This window comes from Mastomys coucha, unplaced genomic scaffold (genome assembly GCF_008632895.1).
Source record: "Mastomys coucha isolate ucsf_1 unplaced genomic scaffold, UCSF_Mcou_1 pScaffold18, whole genome shotgun sequence".
NCBI lineage: Eukaryota > Metazoa > Chordata > Mammalia > Rodentia > Muridae > Mastomys > Mastomys coucha.
This window is the reverse complement of record NW_022196900.1, coordinates 69918853-69935082: the sequence shown is the minus strand read 5'-3', so window position 1 is coordinate 69935082 and position 16230 is coordinate 69918853. Positions and strand designations below refer to the sequence as shown.

Genomic DNA, 16230 nt, shown 5'->3' with positions numbered 1-16230 from the left:
TGAAGCAGCAATCATGGAGCCTGCACGGCCCTGCACTAGGCCTTCTCTATACATGCTATGTTTGTTTACCTTTAGGTTTTTGTGGTACTCTTAACAGTGTGAGTGGCAATGTCTCTGATTCTTATGCCTGTTTGTCAGACCCTTTGCTTCCTATCAGGCTGCCTTGCCCAGCCTTCATATGAAGGTTTATGCCTAGACTTACTGTATCTTGCTATGCTATGCTTGACTGATATTAAGAGAGTGGGAAGACTGCTCTTTTCTGAAAGGAAATGGAAAATGGAGGAGGTAGAAATGGGAGCTGGGAGGAGTGGAGGGGAGGCTGTGGTGGGATGTACTGTATGAGAGAAGAATAAATAAAAAGAAAAATGGGGGTAAAGGCAATGGGAAGGACCAAGTAAACTATCTGAAATGTGATTAAAGCCTTTCAGCATTGGGAAACTACAAGGTAATACTACATTGATATATCTCTTCATACCTAATCAAATCCAATAAAAAAATTACCAAACAAGACAAATGTCATGAGTAGGGAAAACTGAGTATGTTAGTATAACTATTTTGACTTATTAACAACAGAATAGATAAACTGTGTTTGTGATTAACTAGGATAACAAAAATCACAAGGACTAGTGTGGGTTAAAAAAACAAACAGGTTTTAAGAATTCTATAGACTAATAAAAATCTAATATCATGACGCTGGTAGATCTTGGGTTTAGTGAAGACCCTCTTTCTGAATTTCAAAAAGATGTCTTTTGTGCTGTGTCCTCACATGATGGGGAGTAGAAAGATGCAATCTCTCTTATGTCTCCTCCTATATAGGGCAACAATTCTACTGGAACCAACCACACTCAGAAGCTAAACCCAAGTTCACTGCACTTGATATTAGTATTCAAAATATTGGGTTTAGTGTCACAGAAAATCCTGGGATCTAAGTTGAATAGGGTATAGGGATCTAATATACAAAGCGCCTTGTCATACTATACATATTGAAACAAATCTAGCCACTGAAGGTGTGTCAATGGTAGACCAGAAGAATCCTTGTATTCACTTTGTTTTCAGAATTAATCTCATTATTCAGAAGATACAAAGCCACCAGAACTAAAATCAGAAACCAGCTAATATCTAACACATGAATAGCAACATAAATTGAGCCCTAGAAAAGTAGCCATTCTAAAGCCTTCTGAAAAATGTCCCATCATCATAATGGGAAGAGACTATACTTGAAAAAGAACTGAAGGCAGTTTAAGAAAAATGATGATAGTAAAATATTTTACAAGTGTACATCTTCACACATGTGACATACCACACCTGAGATATACTGAGTCCTTATAACAATGTGATAAGAGCAATATTTTGGTATCCTACTTTAAAATGAGGGACATTTACCAAACACCATACAGTAGTAAGTAGAAGACCATGAGTTCGAATGGAGGAAATCTGAATTTTGATACAGAATGCTCTGTTTATTCATTTGTTCAACAGGCATTATTAGGTCCATACCACATGCCAGGGACTCAACTGCAGACGGCATGCAAACATGAATTAAAGGAACCCAACTTCATAGAGTGGCAGAACAAGGGACCAGGTATATGGAGAGAGAAGGTGCTGAGGAAGAGGAACTAGCTAACTAACACCCAGATACATGAACAATTTTTTCTGTAGTGGATCAAGAAAGTTTTGGCAATGAGAATTTTAAATGGTTATCTCAAAGTAAACATAAGGGAAGCCAGAGAAGAATGAAGAAAGTCACTTTAGATAAGATAGAATATGTGTATAAAACATACCATGTTATGATAACAATGTCACATAACTAGAAAAAAAAGGCTGGGGAAAAAGTAGGCAGAAAGAAGGAAGTTACCCATTTCTCTTGGAACAACATTACCGTCATCTCCATTGAACGAGCTAACATATAGAGCCTAGGTCTCATAGGAACAAACATGAAGATTCAATTATTTGTTAAAAGCTCCAAGAAAATGACATTTTTAACTTTTTTTCTTTTAAGTTTTCTTAAAAGAAACAAAAGCAGAACTGAAGCTTTGCTCATTAGGCAACTTACTTTAAGGTAGTTTTTAGTAAGATTCAGGTGTTGTTCTTGTAATAGAACACTGTTGCCAAGGTGATAAAGACTTAAACAATGAAATAAATATAATTGCAACAAACATGTTCTGAGAAGAGACCAACTCCCTTTGCAAAAAGGACTCAGGGTATTTGAAATAGCAAGAAGTCTCTCATTTCAGCACAGAGAGAAGAGGACTCTGCTCCGGGGGCTGGCTTATCTTAAAAGCATGCCTACAGTCTAGAGCACGATTTTTATAGGCTGTATCTCTAACCCCCCTTAATTTATGTAGTGGAATCTTAAAACATTGTGGATTCTAATGTGGAAAACAGTCTGCCTTAGTCAAGGTTAGGACATTATCTTACCACATTGTCTCCTTCCATGAATTTACTTCAGGGACTTAGTCCTCAAAGGTATTCTCATATCTTAGGTAGGATGTGATTATTTATACATGGGAAATGACAATAAAATTATTCATGGTCACTACTTACATGTGACTTTTCTCTAACCAAATTTTCAAATTCCTTCCATTTTAAAGGAAACATGCATAATCTGGCACAGTATTGTGTATAATGCACTGCATAGTAATGGCACTGCTTTCCATTTATGTACGCTTTTTTAGATTTTATCAAAATTTTCATACTCTCTAATGTAATCTTAATAAAATGCTTTATTATTTTTCTATAAACACTACTTTGTTTATAACAATGAAGACAGGGCTCATGGAAACAGGTTATTCTTCCAGGGATACAAATGTGGTTTCATTTAGAACAAAGTCTTGACCTACTAGGTTAAATGACTACATCCCTAACAATCCCTCTACTAAGATACAATCTGTCTACTATGGTATGGCATAATGTTTAATAAAACCTAGCAAAAGCAATTTTCAAAAATTAAAAGACATAAGGACAGTATGCTGTTAAGTTCAAACCTCTTCCCATTGCATTTGCACTATAAACACAGTGAAAGAAATACATGTGCAGATTTCAGGATTACACCTGAAACACACTACCTTTATTTCTATTATATCAAACAATTGTTTCCACCTTGTGACACATTATAAAAATATTAACTACAGTTAATACTAAAATTTAATATCAATAGTACAAAAAATCTAATGAAAATTACTTTTAGTAATATTCTGGTCCTAGTTTCAATTCTAATTAAAACTTCCTTAACACAGGACATATGACAACTCCTCTAAACTCACTCCCTTTTTAAATCAATAGTATATATTTAACAAATGTATACAAAATTAAGTAATAAATATATAAAGCTTTTAAAATAATCATGAAAGTGCTGATCAATAAATGGCATTCATTTTGTTTACTTTGTTTTTATGGCTGTTAGTATTGCTGCTATTACACAATAATTTCCTTTTGCTGCCAGTGAATAAAAGCAATATTACTGGATAGTGAAGGGTAACAAACCAGAACTATACACAAAGGTATAAAAAGGATTCAAATAGGAAAAGAAGTCAAATTATCTCTATTTACAGATGTTATGATATTATATATAAGAGCCCCCAAATTTCACTAGAAAACTTTTAAAAACAATCAAAATTTCCTCAAAGAGGCATGTTACAAAATCAACCTAAAGAAACCAGCAGTCGGGCTGGAGAGAAGGCTCAGAGGTTAAGAGCACCAAGTGCTCTTCCAGAGGTCCTAGCAACCATATGGTGGTTCACAACCATCTGACACCCTCTTCTGGTGTGTCTGAAGACAGCTACAGTGTACTTACATATAATAATAAATAAATAAATAAATAAATAAATAAATAAATAAATAAATAAATCTTAAAAAAAAGAAACCAGTAGTCTTTCTGTATACCAACAACAAACAGACAAAGAAAGAGATCATACACATAGATTCATTTACAACAACATCACAGACAATAAGATTCCTTGGAATAATAACCAATGAGAAGTAATGAGTACGTAAGCCTTGTAATAAGTAACCAAGTAAATGAAAAACCTCTACAATAAAAATTTAATATCTCTAAAGAATGAGATTGAAGAAAACAATAGAAAAATGGAAAAATATACCATGTTCATGCATCAGTAGAATCAATATTGTGAAGTGACCATCTTACCATGAAAAAACTTACAATGTCAATGCAATCCCACCTAAAATACCGTAACATTCATTAAAGAAATATAATATAAAATAATCAAGATCATATGAAATTTAAAAGGAATCCAGAGAGCCAATGCAATTCTGAGCAAAAAGAAAGCTAAAGGGATTGCTATTGCAGAGTTCAAAATATATTATAGAGCTATAATAATAAAAACAATATGGTAATGGCAAAAAAGCACATGTAGACTAATGTAATAAAACAGAAGACCCAAATATTAGTGCTTACAAGTACACCCACCTATTGAATGAGGACTCAAGGGTGCTGACAGTACTGTAAGCCCAATGACCACTGAAAGAAAATGAAATTAGCCCCTACCAAAGCCTGGCTATTGACTGCCCAGTGCACACTGGACAGTCCTGAAACCAAATCTCCTGCCAAAACATACTCTACAGGTTGTATTTCTTTATCTTTGCATCTATATACATATATTTGTGTATGTAAAAATAATAATCAAATAAAAAGAAGCTATCAACTTAAAAATGGAAGAAATGTGAGAGGGCTTGAGGGATGAGGAAACACGGGAGGGCTTGGAGGGAAGAAGACTGCATGGGGGAAATAAACTTAATGTCAATTTAAAAGTGGTTTTTAAGAGTTAATATTTTCAAACATTTTTTTAAAAAGTACTTGTGCATAGACTATTATAGGTGCCTTAGACCACAATAAATCCATATTGTTAAATAATTTAGGGGTTTATATGAGTCATCATAAAATAATCTTGTCTGTGAATACAAGGATGCCAAAATTAGCAAAACTGCACTTCATGAGTCTAAGGCATTTCTTTTTCATAGCAGTCTCAATAGTAATGAAACTTGAATGTCTAATAGTACTTTAGAGGTTTTTATTTGATTTCTTTTAACAGAGATTCACTTTCAATGATATACGAGGCTGGCCTCAATTTTTTCTTCTTGCTTATTTTTTGTTAGAAGCACTTATATTTAACAAAACTTATATGTTCAGATGAGTGGAGGATAAACTACATTTTTGTTCTCCATTATCAGAAAAGAAAAATAAAGAAACAGGGAGTCTTTTTACTGATTTAAAATATGTTGCCTATTATTTACCCATTGCATTAATAACCACATAACATGTAAATTTGCAATGACATTAGTCTTTATTGCTACAAACAATTTCATTATTTCTGCTGACAATACAGTGTTCTCTGAACAATGCATACTGTCACTGCACTTGGAGAGGCAACGTTTCTAGAAGTTTCATGATGGTATTATAGAGTTTTCATGATGGAATACTGAAGCCAGGCAAACTCTGAATTTCCATATTTCAAGTATCACATGTTATGTTTATACACTTACTAATAATTGCTAGGAAGTAACCCAAAGTGGCCATGCCTAACATCCCACCACTTGGGAGCTGACACAGGAGTACCAGATCAGGCTCAAAGCCATCGTTGGTTATAGTGTAAGGCACTGCTTCAAACAAAAACAGAAATAAAACCACCACCACTATGACAAAACCATGAGAAATAAATCAAACATTTTAAATAGAAAAATAGAATCAAGTTTATATTTATTATACTATGGTTCTCAGCAATATTAAATATGGTAGTAATGAAATCTGACTTTTTCTTGGGTAAACATGTCAAAATTTAAGAGTATGGAAAGTAAGTTTTTAAAAAGTGGGGCTATATTCAATTTGTGAAACAATTTTAAAGGCTTTGAAAACTAGATAGCAAAGACATGATCCTATAAGATAGGAACAGCTGTTTGGACCCCTGGGATTGACCCGCCTGAAGTTGCCGGGCTGCAGAACAAAGGAATGCAAAGGAGACTACGTTGACTGGAGCCAATACAGCTCATAAGGCAGAGTCCTAAGAAGAAAAGAGATAGACAAAAAAGAAAGCTCTGAGTCCCTGGAAATGGTTTCCCTCAAGTATGCACCAGCCTGCACTTGTATGGAAATGGTCTCAGAGGAAAGACTAAAAATTACAGAAGGGACACTACGGTGCTCTAATGTATCAGCATCATTTCACATCACCATGACCAAACGCCTGACAAGAATAATTTAAGAAAAGAGCAGGTTATTTTAGAACACAATCTGAGTTAATCATGGAATTTGGAGGTAGGCAAGAAAAAGGTGCTATAGTGACACCGTGTGAAGCTATTTAATCATATCTAGGTGATCAAGTACCAGAGAATAGTCCACATGAACTTCAAACCTCAAAGCCCTCCTGGAATATTCTTCCAACAAGGACCTACTTCCCAAAGGTCACAAAACCTTTCAGGACAGCACAACATTTCTGAAAATCCAGAAGCATGTTCTTTTCTCAACAAGAAAAGAAAAATCTTAATATTTGAGGTGTTTAATTTACTCAGAAGGTATTGCCTTGACAAAGAGATATTATCTAAACACAAAAATGTTCAGACATAACAGGACAAAAATTTCAATGTGTGAAATCTAATGAAAAGTACCAGATACGTGAGCAAGTAGAGCACAGTAATGGGAAAGGAAACTTAGGTGATCAAAACTAAAATTACGCAGAAGACCAAATTAGTACATAAAGATATTGAAAGGCACTATTGGGTATGCTAAGAAGCAATGGAATGAACTGTTCTTTCAAAGAAAACAAGTCATTCACTTTAAGCAGAGAGAGATGTGAAAAAGGAAGAGAGCATCCACAAACTTTGAGTTAGCTTCAGATGGACTAACATGTAGAGTCCACACAGAAAATGTGGGAAAATGGTGTGTGTGTGTGAGTGTGTGTGTGTGTGTGTAATTTTCTCTATATAAAATTATATAATTAATAAAAAAATGACTAAATAAGCCTAAAATAGTCATTTAGGGACAACAAAAAGAAACATGAAAAATACCAATTATAATAATTTTTTTACAAAAAACAATCAATAAAATATGTTAAAATATCTGAAGGCAAACATAACACATTAAAGAATATAAGTAAGTTATTTGTTGGAGTTCAGACTAAAACTACACAGAATGCAACTTTTTAAAATTTGGAAGATAAAATGTTCAGCATAGACTTTTCTGCCTAGCAAAAACATCTTCCTAAATGCCTTTCCAAAAGCCTTTATCAGACATATGTGTAGAGAAATAACTCAAAAACAACAGTTTTGAACTACAAAAATAAAGAATTTCTTTGGAAAGAAAGAAAAATTTTATAAATGTATATAAAATGTAGATGTAATCAGAAAGATAAAAACACTAAAAGAATATATATACAAAATGAAATAATTATTTTCTTCAAAGATTTAAGTGTTTAAGCATAACTTATAACAATGAACAACAAATTTTATAGCAAACAAAAAAGTATATCAAAACTATCACAGGCTAGGGATAAAGATCAACTAGTAAAGTGCTCGGATGTAAGTATGGGTAAATGAGGCAGACTGGCACTTGATTAATCCCATTACCAAGGGGGCAGAGACGGGGGCTCCCTGGGAATTACTAGATAGACAGCCTTGCTTACTTAGCAAGTTCCAGATGAGTGAAAGACTCTTGTCTCAAAAGAAGAAGGTGGATGGCACATTACGAATGACACCAGAAGTTGTTCTCTGGCTTCCACATGAACATGTACATGCATACACACACATGCACACCCAAACACACATGAACATGCATATGCATGAACACACACACTCAAAGTAAAACACAGAGTATATGGGGATCAAGCAACATAGAAGTCTCCTTCTGTAAGATTCTAATATAAGCACTGGTATAATATTATTTGAAATTTCTGATAAAGTGAAGCTACAGACACTGAAAGCCCTGAAACACATTCTTTTTAAAATTATATATTTAACTCTTTGAGTATACTATACAATATATTTTGATGATATCCAAATATAAAATAATTTCTAAATAGATATGCCAAAGAATTACAGCTAATTAAACCAAGTAATTCAACCAAGAAAAGAGACACAATCATCAAAAATTGTTTGATTTTATGAAAGGATACACTAAAAGAGGGTAAAATTAACAAAGAATAGAAAAAAAGAATATTTTTATTGGGTATTTTATTCATTTACATTTCAAATGTTATCCCCTTTCTCAGTTTCTCTGCCCCCCACAAGAAGCCTCCATTCCATCCCCTCTTCCCCTGCTTCTATGAGGGTGTTCCCCTACCCACCCAACCACTCCCACCTCTCCACCTTCGAATTGCCCTACACTGGGGCATCCATTGAGCCTTCACGGGACCAATGGACTCTCTTCCCATAAATGCCTGGCAAGGCCATCCTCTCCTACATATGTATCTAGAGCCATAGGTCCCTCCATGTGTACTTCTTGGTTGGTGGCTTAGTCTCTGGCTGGCCTTTCCTTCAGTCTCTGCTCTACACTTTGTCTCTGTATTTGCTACTGTATTTTGTTCCCCTTTCTAAGAAGGACCAAAGCACCCATCCTTTGGTCTTCCTTCTTCTTGAGCTTCATGTGATCTGTGAATTGTATCTTGGGTATTCTGAGCTTTTGGGCTAATATCCACTTATCAGTGAGTGCATATCATATGTATTCTTTTGTGACTGGGTTACCTCACTCAGGGTGATATTTTCTAGTTCCATCCATTTGTCTAAGAATTTCATGAATTCATTGTTTTTCATAGCTGAGTAGTAAAGAGGAACACTCCTCCAATGTTGGTGGGATTGCAAGCTGGTACAACCACTATGGAAATCAGTCTGGCAGTTTCTCAGAAAATTGGACATAGTATTACCTAAGAGCCAGCTAAACTACTCCTGGGCATATACCCAAAAGATTCTCCAATCTTTATAAGGACACATGCTCCACTATGTTCATAGCAGCCTTATTTATAATAGCCAGAAGCTGGAAAGAACCAGTTGGTATTTTATTAAATGATTAATAAAATAAAAATATTTAACATGAATTCACCAATAATTATGACGGTTTAAATTGAAAGATGTCCCCCATATGCTTGCATATTTTAACCATTTGTCCCTTGAAGTGGAAACTTAAAAGTTTTTTGTAAAGTTGGTTGTATCGAATGTTGTTTTGCTGGGGCAAACATGTGAAGGAGTGTTTTCCTGAAGCAGACACAAGTAAAAGGATGTTTTGCTAAAGCAGATACATGAAGGAACATATTGCTAAAGTGGACACAGGTGAAAGGCTAAGGCAGACTCATGAAGGAACATTTCACTGAAGCAGACACAGGTGAAAGAATGTTCTGCTAAAGCAAGCATGTGAAAAGACACGTGATGAAGGATTCTTTGCTAACAACATGCATGTATTGGTCTGCCTGATATGGGTTGTTGAGCTCCATTTGTGCAGACTCCAGAGAGAAATGCACCAAAAAACTTCTGGTGGTATGCTGCAGCTTCTTGCTACTTCTGTGGATTCAGGTTGATTGGCAAAGTGATGTTAGCTGAGGCAAGAGCCATGGTGAGACAAGACCCAATGAAGACACATGATGTTTGGAGGAAGTATAAATAGGACTCAATGGACTATAAGGGGGACTTGCTGGTAGAGCTATCTGTGCAATGCTTGTTGGTCTGACATCTCCGCTGATCTTTGCTTCACTGAGAAAGGCACAGCCAAGTATTTCTCCTGCTGTCCTTGTTGGTCCTGGTCCCTCCTGCTGACTCCTGCCTATTCAGCTGAGGCCTGGCTGTCTCTGCTAGGTCTGCTGATTTGTACTTGCTTTCCCAGCACTACCAAACTGGACTGCTGTTGTATCTGTGAAGTGCTTGCAAGTAGATCAAGCTGCCACTGCTGATCTCTTAACTAAACTGCTGATTTCCTGACAATGCAGATGGGATTTGCTCCAAAGAACATTTCTAAACAGGTCCACTCCCCCGTAACCTTTCTTTTCCTTTCTTTTCCAATGTTTCTGGTGAGTGGTGGTCTAGAAAGGAGACTAAAGCCTTTAAGAACCATCACTAAAAGTAGGCTTTGAAAAAAATTAAAGTTACAGTCCCTCCTTAGTGGTGCTGGTTCGGAGGTTATGGGTCCTTTGGGTGGTAGAGCCCTTCTAGAGGAAGTGTGCCAATGGGGGCGATTCGGTCATGTTGTTTTATCATGGTAGTAGAAAAGTAAATAATGCAATGACTCTCTTAAATGCAGATGTCTAAATGCTTATTAAAAGACAAAGATTGTCAATCATGACTTCAAACTATAATTGAAGAATATGCTTCCTGCTAGAATCTTACAGATATTTAAGAAAGATAAGAGATTCAATACCCAAATGAAACAGGCGTCTATATTAATATCAAAGTAGAATTTTAAAAGAATGTATATTGGACAGGATAAAGGGAGTGTGTTTAAGAAAAAGTAAAATAATTAAAAGGACATGATGATTATAAAGGCTTTTGTATATAGTATAGTTTTGAAATACCTAACGAGAAACTGTTAAGTTTCTACAAAAAATTTAAGAATCCAAATTTTAATCAGATATTTCAGGATACAATGTAAACTATGATAGAATATCTAGAGTTAAAGTTAGTAAATATATCTATGACTTGAATACTAACACTATGCATCCAGACCAGATGCTAATAGATACTAGACTCAATAGCAGTACAATCAATATTCTCTTGAAGGGCTAATAAAATATTTATTAAGGTAAACTAAATATGGTATGATAAAGTAAATTTCAACAAGCTCTAGAGAACTGACATTAAGAAATGTATCCCCTGATCATAATGAAGTTAAATTAGAAATCACTAGTTGAAATGTATTTATGTGTGTGTGTGTATATATATATATGTATATATATATATATACAAACACACAAATATTTGGTATTAGACAACATATTTTTATTTGTTATCATTATGATGCATGTGTGATGTACATACTCAGGTACATGTATAACACACACACACACACATGTGGACAGATAAATAAGATAACTTTTAGAAGTTTTTTCTTTCCTCCCAGGTTCCCAGGTTTGAATTCAGGTCATCAGGTTTGCAAGGCAGAAGTTCTAAACACTAAGCCACTTTGCCACACTATTATTTATTTCTAAATAACATATGGGTCAAACAATAATTCCCAAATGCATTTAGAAAACATTTGAAGTAAACAGAAATGAAAATAATTGCATTGTATATCTTTTGGGGGCAGGAGGTGTTCAAGACATAATTTCTTTGTGTAACTCTGACTGTCCTAGAATTCATTCTGTAGACCAGGCCAGCTTTAAACTTGGAGATCTATCTGCCTCAGAACCCAAAGTGCTGGGATTAAAGGTGCTTGCCAGCATCCTTAAATATTACAGCAGTAAGCTTAAACCACATAATTAGAGTCAAAATAAAGTTTTAGTACAATAGTCTTAGCTTACACAGCAACAGGTAGAAAAAAAGGAAAAAGTTAAAGTTGGTGAATGCAGAATAAAGACAATAACAATGATCAAAAATTAATGAATGTTATAATGTAGAAGAAAAAATTTACAAAATAAATCAATATAATATTAAGTCCAAAAATATAGCCAAAATCATAATGAAAAAATGAGACATAAACTATAATTCAGATATAGAAATAAAATGCTATTTACAAAAATGCTATAGTTTGAAAATATATGCCAAAACATTTGAAAACTAAGAAGAAATGAAAAATTGTCTTAACACATATGGTGAAATTAATTAAAGTAGAAATAGATGACCTGAGTAATTATATATTATGAGAGAAGTATACTTTGTATTAAGAGCATTTGCATAATGAAAAGTTTGGTTTTCATGGATTTATAAGTGTATTCTTTAAAGTATAAGAAAAATAATGATACCAAATCAAAATTTATTCTTAAAAAACAAGGTCATATCACAGAATTTGTGATTATACAAAAGTAGAAGAGTAAGAAGTTCAAAACTAGATTTGACTACATAATAAGTTAAAATTAAAAGCCATCTTGGAACATATAAGGCCCCCTTAAAAAGAACATAAATAAATAAATGAATAAATAAATAAATTTAACAATCTATTAGTGTAATGTAACAGACACCAAAACCAGAAAAGTAAATTTGATGTGTTGAATGTTCATGCATGCACAGAAAGCATGCATGGGTGTTTGTGGGCGCATGCACCCATATACACACACAAATCATTTTATCAAAATTTAGCAATTTGAAGTTAATGTATACAAATCATATAAAATAATGATACAAGGTTGCACTAACATTGTAAAAAGTCACTGTTCCTCACCATTTTAACAAAAGAAGAAAGAAGAGTGCAATATAGTTATCTACATAGACACATAAGTAATTGGTTGATGTCAGTCCTTGGTGTCCAGTCACCCTCTTCTGCCCTGGTCCTGCTTGCAGTGTTTACTACAGCGATTTCACATAATCTCCAAAACAAAGCTTCAGCTTGAGAAACAGAACACTTCAGGTACCTCTCAGCCTGTCTGTTCCCTTCTCTCTCTTCCTCCCAGACACCTCCAACTTCACTTCTCACTCTACTCCAAGGCTGTTCATAAAGAAACATCATCTCCTTTGTATAGGCCTCCTTAAGTCTTACTCATCCTTTGTGCCACTGCAGAATCATCATTTCTTCAGGAAAAACTTCTGTCACCTCTCTATTGGACAATATACATTTGTTTTAAACAATTAGGAGGCATCCTATAACAATTGACATAAGTAAAACTGTATAACATGTATGTCAATAAATAAATAAATAAAATTACTCAGATTTGTGTAAAGAACATCTATAAAGCACATAGATAGAAATAAAATTTATTAATGAGGTATAGAAATGTTCCCATTGAGATAAAAAAAGGCTGGAAATCCATTAATTATTATATATAAGATTGCAGCAATGAAATAAATCAAGGGGAAAAGACTTAATCCTCTGTCAAATGTAGGGTTAGTGAAGATCTTTTCCCAATCTGTAGGCTTTCGTTTTGTCCTACTGACAGCTTCCTGTGACTTACAGAAGTTTTTCAGTTTCATGAAGAAGGTTCTCTCTCTGCTTCTCCTGCTTGCCTTGTGGGACTGAGCAACTGCTAGATCCTTGGACTTCCATTCACAGCTGCTGCTGACCATTATTGGGAGTTAGACTACAGACTGTAAGTCATCAATAAATTCCTTTACTATATAGAGACTACCATAAGTTCTATGACTCTAGAGAACCATGACTAATACACATCCCATGAGCAAGAACCAATCCTTGACACTATTAATGATACTCTATGCTTGCAGACAGGAGCCTAGCATAACTGTCCTCTGAGAGGCTCTACCCAGCATCTTATGGAAACTTCTACAGAGACTGCCAGGCAAACATTTAGATGGAGCTTGGAGAGTCTTACAAAAGAGTTGAGGGACCAGAAGAGGACAAAGCCTCTACAGGAAGACCAGTAGAGTCAACTAACCTGGATCCTTAGGGGCCCTCAGAGACTGAATACAAACAAAAGAGAAAGCACAGGCTGGACCTAGAGCCCATGCACATTTATAACAGATATGCAGCTTGGTCTTCACGTGGGTCCCCAAACAACTGGAGAGGGGACTGTCCATGATTCTGTTGCCTTCCTTCCTGCCTACAGATCTGTTCCCCCAACTGGGCCACTTAGTCTGGCTTCAGTGGGAGATGACTTGATGTGGCAGGAAGGCAGGGAGGGCGGGTGTAGTGTGTAAGGGGATAAGGGGGGAGTAATGAGGGAAGGATCTGTGCAGAGTGGTACTGGAAAGAAAGGGGAGCCAATCCTGGTGAGTAGATAACAAATGAATAAATAGTGAACAATAAAATGAGGAAATCAAATTGCCTTCTTTTCAAATGACATGATTGGTTATGCAAAAATCCTATGCTTCTAGTACAGGTAAGTGACTTCAGAAAGATTTTCAGATATAGGATCATTTATACAAGTGAATTCATGAATTTGAATCATAAAACACAATGTCTACAAGAAAGAATCAGCTATAAAGGAAAAGTCTGACAAAAGATGTGAAAGAATTCCTACACTGAAAATTATAAATGATCTGTTAGAGAAATTCAACAAAAACAGAGCAATAAAGTGTATTCACCATGAGGAAGACTCCATATTAACTAAATGTTATTTCTGTCTAAATTGACGCATAGATTCAGTATTAATAGGCTGTAATGAAAAAAAAAAGACAAGCTGATTTTAAAACCCTCAGAGAAATTAAATTATCTAAAATAGTCATACATCTTAGAAATGAAGGATAAAATTTAGGGACTTAACTATATCACATTTTAAGACTAGGAAAACCTACAAAAAATAATACCTCAAATTGACAACAGGGTTTTATGAAATAAAATGTAAATTTATACAGAATGAGCAGGATCAAAGGCATTTTACATGTAATGGCTACTGGTGGTGATGGATGTATATAAATCTCTCTTTGTTCCATAGAAAAGAAAATTATCAAATTGAAGCTTATGAGAGAAGTAGCAATTACTGGGAAAGTGGCTGGAAAAAATCATCCGGAATTATGACTATGAAAACTATTGACTAAAGCAGGGAGACAAACCCATGTTTGTATATTCTCAGTGAAATATAAGAATGGTATGAATTATTTGTTGAGAAACATGCTTGTTATCTCTGTGCTCAGCAGCTGAAGACAGTCTATATGAAAATACATGAAAATATGTCCTTGTCTCAAATACACAGACACAGACCTGCACATGCACATATGTAAATGAAACAGGCATGAGAGGGCAGAGAGTGAGCTATCTACAAAATATGTTTCCTTTTCATAGAATCAAATTTTGCTCCCCAGATACACTTTCCAGATACTTTTATTTCACAGGGTAACTCTGTATCACTTTGTGAGCAATGGAATCTGAATAGACATTATGTATGTTTCTTTAGGCCAAAATTTTTAAAAATCAGGTCAGCGTTCCCTGATTTCTATTCCCCTTGCATTACATGAGTGAAGAATGGGCTAAGGACCTGTATGACATTGTAAAGCCAAAAGACTGAAAGGATGTGGTTCCTAAATCAACACATAGAGATAACCTACAGGCAGCCAGAAGTTTCACATGATTGACTTGTGAATGAGAAACACCACCACTGTGCCCTGTCACTAAAATATAAAAGTTGATGTGTAAGAACACTTGGTTGTACCTTAATTAGAATACAAGATCATGTAAATAAAATATCACAAGATAAAGTAACCTAATAGGAAATGATGACAGAAGAATAAATCATAGCAATAAAATGGAAGGTGGGGAAGTTTAGCATCAAAAGACGTTATATAGAACCATTTAAGGTGTAAGTAATAATGTGAAAATACTCTTTAAACAAATAAGGGACATGGGGAGGACAAGAGATAATGAAAAGGGAAAGAGAACAAGAAGAAGTAGATGGAGAGGCAATCCTTATATAATCAGGAAAATGGTGCTGAAATTTTAGAGTGGGCTTTCTTAATGTATAAAAATCATAGAAGGAATGGTTTAAAGCAATGAGAGAAAATACAATGTTGAGAACAGAGACCGTAACAGAAAACCCCAGTGATAGTATTTTTGTAGTGCTAGGATCAAACCAGGGACTGCACACACAGTACACAAAAGTCCTAGCACTAATCTGTATCTCCATCTCTATGAATTGTTTCTTATAGAACTAATGGGTGGGACATGCCTGAAAGTAGACTTTAGGAATGTTTTTAAACTACAGTACTGATAGGGAAAGTTGAATATCCAGGAAGGAAATCACAACAGGCAATCTACAAAGAAATAAACAGTAGGAGTTTTAAGCTTCTCCCAAGAGAAGTGGAAATCAGAAAACAAAGGGGTAAGACACAACTAACAACTGGGACTAGTGAGAGTGCTGAGTGAGCAAAGTATTTGGGGCAGGAGTCAGATAACATGAACACAAACCCCAGAACCCAGATGAAGATGGAGGAAGAGAACCAACTCTAAAAATATGTCCTCTGGACTCTACATGTACATTGTGGCATATACATGCCCACAAATGTGAAAACAAATACTTGGGGATAAAAAAGAAGTAATAGTATTAGAAAAATGTATTTACTCTGTTCTCCACTTTAGTCATCATAGCAAAGGTCCAGGCTCAGCGAAGGCCAATACATGCAAAGCATTTCCAATTTAGTAAGATAAGCCTAGAACATATTTTCATGAAATGATTTTTAACTTGTTTAACTATTTTATAACTGAAG

General features: G+C 34.9%; 1 protein-coding gene across 8 annotated transcripts in view; it reads right to left on the bottom strand.

Annotated features, from left to right (window-relative positions):
• LOC116096412 (BEN domain-containing protein 5) overlaps positions 1-16230 on the bottom strand; it is a 1197642-nt gene that overhangs the window by 996371 nt on the left and 185041 nt on the right. The gene's annotated exons all lie outside the window — the stretch shown is intronic.